Source organism: Homalodisca vitripennis, chromosome 2 (assembly GCF_021130785.1).
Source record: "Homalodisca vitripennis isolate AUS2020 chromosome 2, UT_GWSS_2.1, whole genome shotgun sequence".
Classification (NCBI taxonomy): Eukaryota; Metazoa; Arthropoda; class Insecta; order Hemiptera; family Cicadellidae; genus Homalodisca; species Homalodisca vitripennis.
Genome location: NC_060208.1, coordinates 73,477,660 through 73,484,201, shown reverse-complemented (window position 1 = coordinate 73,484,201; position 6,542 = coordinate 73,477,660).

Sequence of the window (6,542 nt, the reverse complement as noted above, 5' to 3'; positions counted from 1 at the left end):
AATTGCAGTGTATTTTTAATCTGCTACCAAAATAATAGTTGTAACTTAAGATTGTGTTTTTTCTTAAATCAACTCTTCCCTTCATTAAAAGAGAAAATACTCGTATTGTATCTCCTTAAATTGATCACTTTCAACAAAAATCTGTGATTCTATACTTATTTTCAATTACTATATATTTCGTATGTTCCAATTTTTAAGATAAAACAGAAAGGGAATTAATTAATTAAATCTTAATTATATGTACACACACACATTAAATGTTTATCTATTTAAGTTGTGATTGTTTAGTAACAATTTTTCGTCTGTTTAGAACTATAATTAGGTGAGTAATGAAAACTACTTCATGCCATTTAAGACTACTTATGATACAGTGGCGTAGCGAAGGGGGGGTCCGGACCCTCCCGAAATTTTAAGACATATTAAAAAATAAAGCATAGATCAGGAGAAAAAAGGAGAGTTATCATTACTCTTGTTTACAAACATTAAATTGATTAAAGTGGCCGTTGTTAAAAATATAATTGTCCTTTCGTTTAAATCATAAAGTATCAAACGATACTTTTGGGGTCGGCCTTTCGGATAGTGTAGTGTAATCACGGTATTTCTATAGGGCGCAGTCACGTGACGTCGCAAAGTAACCTGAACCGTAACACGGCGACCAGTTTAAATTAGCGACCACTTCGTTCAAATTCGTCTTGGGGACTTAAAATGACTGCTTAGAATTAAGTTACGACATTGATTTAGGTGACATTAAACTGTAGACGTGTATATAATTATCGAAAAAAATATAGAAAATCACTTTCGGTCGGAAAATACACTTGAAAAACTCTACTGATTAGAACTTCAACTAATTTGGACTTCAGTGTTTGAGGTAAACGTGGTGTTTTCGATTGAGTTAGGACGACGATTTTTGTTATCATTAAACTGTACACTGTACCTATATAATTATCGAGAAAAAATCACTTTCGGTCAGTAAATATCGAAGAAAAGCTCTCTACAGATTCAAGTTTTGACGATATTGGATTTCACTGGTTGAGTGGTTGAGGTAAAAGTGGTACTTAGAATTATGTTAGAACATTGATTTTATGTATTAATTCAAGGCCGACTAATACATATATAATTATCGAGAAAAAAACAATAAAATCACTTCCGGTTGGAAAATACCGAGGAAAAGCTCTACTGATTCAGATTTTGACGATTTTGGATTTCACTGACTGAGGTGAAATTATTTCATTTTCCTCAGGAAGTCCTCAGCATATTCCGATCGGAAGTGATTATTTTTGTATTTTTTTCTTGATAATTATATCTTTAATAGTCGGCGTTGAATTAATACCTAAAATCAATGTCCTAACATAATTATAAGTACCACTTTTACCTCAATCACTCAACCAGTGAAATCCAAAATCGTCAAAACTTGAATCTGTAGAGAGCATTTCTTCGGTATTTACCGACTGGAAGTGATTTTTTTCTTCATAATTATATAGGTAGTCGAGTACAGTTTAATGATAACAAAAAAATCGTCGTCCTAACTCAATCAAAAATACCACGTTTACCTCAATATCTGAAGTACCTAGTTGAAGTTCTAATAATTTTTTAAGGTGCATTTTATTTCCGACCGAAAGTCAATTTTTAATATTTTTTCCGATAATTATATACTGTACTCGTCTACAGTGCAATGATACAAAAAATCGTCATTATAACTCATTCGTAAATACCTCAATCAGTGAAATCCAAAGTAGCCGAACTTCTAATCAGTAGAGTTTTTCCGGTGCATTTTCCGACCGTTAGTTTGATCTGTACCCGAGCAACGCTCGAAAATTGCCCTCCTTTTCTAAAGGGTTTTCGGCCGTCAGTGGCCCAATGTCCCCGAAGGGGTATTTCATTTTCTCCACAAAATATAGTTGTGTCAATTATACGCTTGAGTGAAGCTCCGTTTTGTTCTTTTTCTTTCTTATCCAGTTAATCCAACATCACTTTGGTGCCTTCTACTCGGCCAGAATCGAACTTCGTAAAATTTCTGTAGGTATACAAGAAAATATGTGGTACTAGAGTTGCTGTGAGAGTTGAATTTGCCTATTACATCTTTCCACTTTCTATTCGGCGTAGTTACTGAAGCTCCATATTTTTGGTATTTACCTTTTACCAGTGAACTCACTGGTAAATAACACACAAAACGTCCCCCGGATCCCCCGGTTTCGGACCCCCCCCCTGAACGAAATTTCTGGCTACGCTACTGCTTATGAATTCAATTTTTTTACTCTGCCTTTTATGGTTAATATGCTAGTCTCACATCAAGTAATCAATATTTGACCTTGGCAAACTTTATTGGTTTTTAATTCACAGGGTAAAACTACTGACTTATTATACATGTTCTCAATTTTTTACATTTCCATAGGATGATATCCCTTAGTACACATGGAGATATTTGTAATTTACAGAATGTCAAAAATTCCTCAATTGATACTTTAAGACTCCTTTATTTTGCTTATGTAGACTCTGCAATTGCGCTTGGCTTATGCATTTATGGAGCTACATCAAAATTCAATTTAAATAGAATACTAATACTACAAAAAAGGTGTATTCGTATTATTTTGTACCTTGATTGGAATGATAGTCAAAAATAATTTTCTAGTTTGGGTATCATGACAGTTTATAGTTATTACGTGTACCAAGCTATTCTCTACTCTAATCAATTAATGAAAGCTAACAAACTATCTTTATTGGGAAGCAATCACTGTTATAATACTAGACAAAAGGGCAATATAGCAACTAAATTCCATAAATTGAAATTTTTTAAAGAAAACAACTTACATTGGTCCAAAATATTTAACAATCTTCCTACATATAAAAAACTAAAAGTCTTAAAAAAATTCAAATATTATCTAAAATATTACTTTATTAACAAAACTTTATATAATTTTGATGAGTTTGAAGCATAGCCTTGGGTTGTTTATGAGATTTTAAGTATTGTAAAATAGGATTCTATTGAATTTGTTTTTGCTGCATTGTTTGGAGTAAGAACATATTAGTCAATCCACAATAAATTATAGTATAGTCCTTAGTCAAAATATATAATTGTTATTTTATTGTAAATGACACCATTCGTGTACTTTTTATGTACTAACATGAATAAAGTATTTCAATTCAATTCAAATCAGTAAAAACATTTTGTATACAAAAATTGGAAAGCTTTTTCCTGAGTTTTAATTAAATAGATATGTGTTTTAATAACAAAAAATATCATTCTAATATTGATACTGTGTAAAAGGCACCAATTTGCTAATTGTTAATTATTAGCAAAAGCTGTTTGTATATTTGTATTTACTGATAGAAAAAAATCATAACATTTAAAAATAAAATAAAGCTGAATTAATTTTTTTTAAGAAAGCCAATTTTTTTACTTCAAAATGTTACAATTCAAAAAGAGTTTACTTTTTATCAAAATATGAAATTTAAAATTTAAGAAATTTAGGAAAGGAATACTAACATTTTGATTTATACTGAACATTACTAGAAATGATTAGAACATATGAAACTACTTATGAAAAGTTGAGAGATAACATTAGAAATCCTAAATATTACACAGGGAGACCAATAAGACTCTGCAACTAAACACTGATCTTACACCAAGTAAGTGCTCATCAAATCAAACTAACCCTAGACAGAAGTCTGGTAAACAGAAGACACACTCCCTTCCAATTACACATGGACACACATGATGTAATCATACTGCTAACTATTATTATTTTCTTTTTATTTTACTAATATACATTTTTAATTTTAATAAAATGTACACACCCTTAAGGTTGACCCTAAATTGTACACATTGACATAACCATATTTATTTTTTATTTTAATTCAAATAAAATTTACTCAAATATAATATAAAATATAATACTTTAAAACACAAACATAACTGTACAATAATTTAAACGCAAAAGACATTTGAATGACTGATTAACCACAAAATCTTAACTTTCAGATCTGTATTACTAATCCCCTGGTGGAGTGGAGCTTGGGGGACGGCTCGTCTTGTACCACACAAAGAGAGCGATGTATACCCCCAAACATAGTTTAGTCAGCGTACCCCTTCCTCGATTAGTCTTGGTGTCAAAATGCCTCCTCATAAACAACTTGATCTTTTGGCGAATATCATTTTCATGAGACATTCTAAATAGAATGCACAATGTTTTTACTTTGCACATTTAAGTACTCAATTAAATAATGAAAGCTGTATAAAAAAACACATGTTGCAAATAGCACATGTTTCATAGGATCATTTAGGCATAGACAATAAAATGTTTTAATCTCAAAGATTAGTTATTACAACACTACAAGATTTGTTGTCTTATCTTACAGAGCTTGTAATAAGTTACATGTTGTCGTTTTTGTGACCTTTGGCTTTATTGGCTTTATTTATTACTAAATTTGCCACTTAAGATCACATTTTTAGTTCCTAAATTTCTGTATACTATTTGGAATATGTACTGTATCAGATAATATAACAATTAGTGCCACATTGCCCTTTGTTACATTTAATTACACAAAAACAAATTAATAAATACATAATTCCAGTCAAAAAATGTATCAACTTAAATCTGACTACTGTTTTTAAATAATTTAAAAATTAAAATTAAAACTAACACTAATATTTGTTTGCATAATAACTCATATTACATAACAAACAAAAATATATATTCAAATCCATTCATTCCACCTGCTTATACCCATGTCCACACCATCGGTCTTAGCAGCCGTGGTCATCCGATCTAAGAAGAGATTTTAAAAGCTGAATTGAACTGTGCCTGGCTTTTCAATTCTTTAATGGTATCTGGAAGGGAATTCCAAGCTCTGAATGCGGTAACAATGAAGGATTTATTAAAATATTACTGTTCTATGACATGGAATCCACAACATAGACGATCCAGTGCGGGTATTTCTTGCGCTTCCATTGTTACAAATAAGTTTGAAATCATTGCCAAAATATTGTGGAAGCAACTTTTAAGAATAGAATATTACACATTCAAAATTTTGATGATTTTTCAATCATTTAATTTTAAGATAGATATGGTAATATAGTATAAGGTAATATAGTCATATTTTCACTAATCAAACAAAAATCAAATGCAGTAATTTTGGATCTTTGCAGTTTGTGGTTCAAAACCATAGTCATGTAATTTAGCTATACCCTCGAGGTGGAGGGATGCAAGAAAGGTGAAGGGAGGACAGAGCCTGGCTGGTTAGCCGAGAGCAGTCATTCTGATCATGACCGTACGCCAAGTTGTAGGTAGAGCTCACTTGTATGGTATCCGTATTTTTTGACGTGACAACGTCTTAAATTAGGTTGCGGCTCGGAGTCACTCATGAAAAAGTGTAACGCCCGGTAACGTTACGATGCCCGTCCAGTGGGTCCGCCGCACGGGATAAAGCAGATAACTATGTTTATTCGTGAAAATGTGGAGTGCTTAGATTCGTCATTTACAACAACTACAACAATAAAGGTAAATAATTGTACACTGATATTTCATTATCGTAAACTATGATTGATTGATTAATTGTTAGATTGACACAAAAGTTGAGAAACTGAGTTTATAGGTTATGTCATACTATTGACAAATGTTGATAGTGTTAAGTAAATTATTAGTTTAAATCACTCTGCAATCAATCGTAATTCAGTCGATTGAGAAGAAACAGCGCGTATTGCTAGTCAAACATTTAAAATAACAAATTATAACCTCTAACCTGTCATAACAGTGCGACCAAACAAACGAACTAAACCGACCAATCACCACGTGCGGAGTTAGAATTTAACTGTGTTTAGCAAGAATTTCAAATTCCAATTTTAGTAAATGTTTTATTCAACTTTACCATTTACAATAACAAATTTTAATTAATTTCAAATTATGTACAATGTTTTAGTAAACAAAATATATTTCTATAGTTAAAATTTGTGCAATTCTTATTTTCATTCAATTCCTTGTTCCTATTGTGCAATTTAATAATATTCATATCAATAAATATTCTACCGAGAAAAAGATGTTGTCACGTAAAATCTTCGCCCGTAAAACCGACTTTACAGGCAACCATAATTTTTTTTAACCAGAACTTGCTAGGAGTGTCACACCATTAGGAGTGTAATAGAGCAGCGTCATAGGTAGAAGAGTAATTTTAGTTATGAAGTAAATTAAATTATTATATAGGCGAATTTACAAAGCTTTAAATGAGATCAATATATATTTTTTCTAGACTTTTTGTGACTTGTGTGTTTTTGAGTTGTGACTGTAAAAATGTTGTTACTTAATAATGTTGCAATACACAGAGATTTAAAAAACAGAAATACTCTGATAGTTTTAGTACTAGACACAGTGTAATCCACCTATAATTGCAAACAGATTTAATACTCTGATACTTTAGTACTAGCAACGGTGTGTTGCAGAGTAATACTCTGATAGATTAGTACCAGAAACAGTGTAGTCCACGATAGTTTATTCAACAGAGACATACTGTTACAGTTACATGTTCCGTACTTGGTTATGTCACAATTT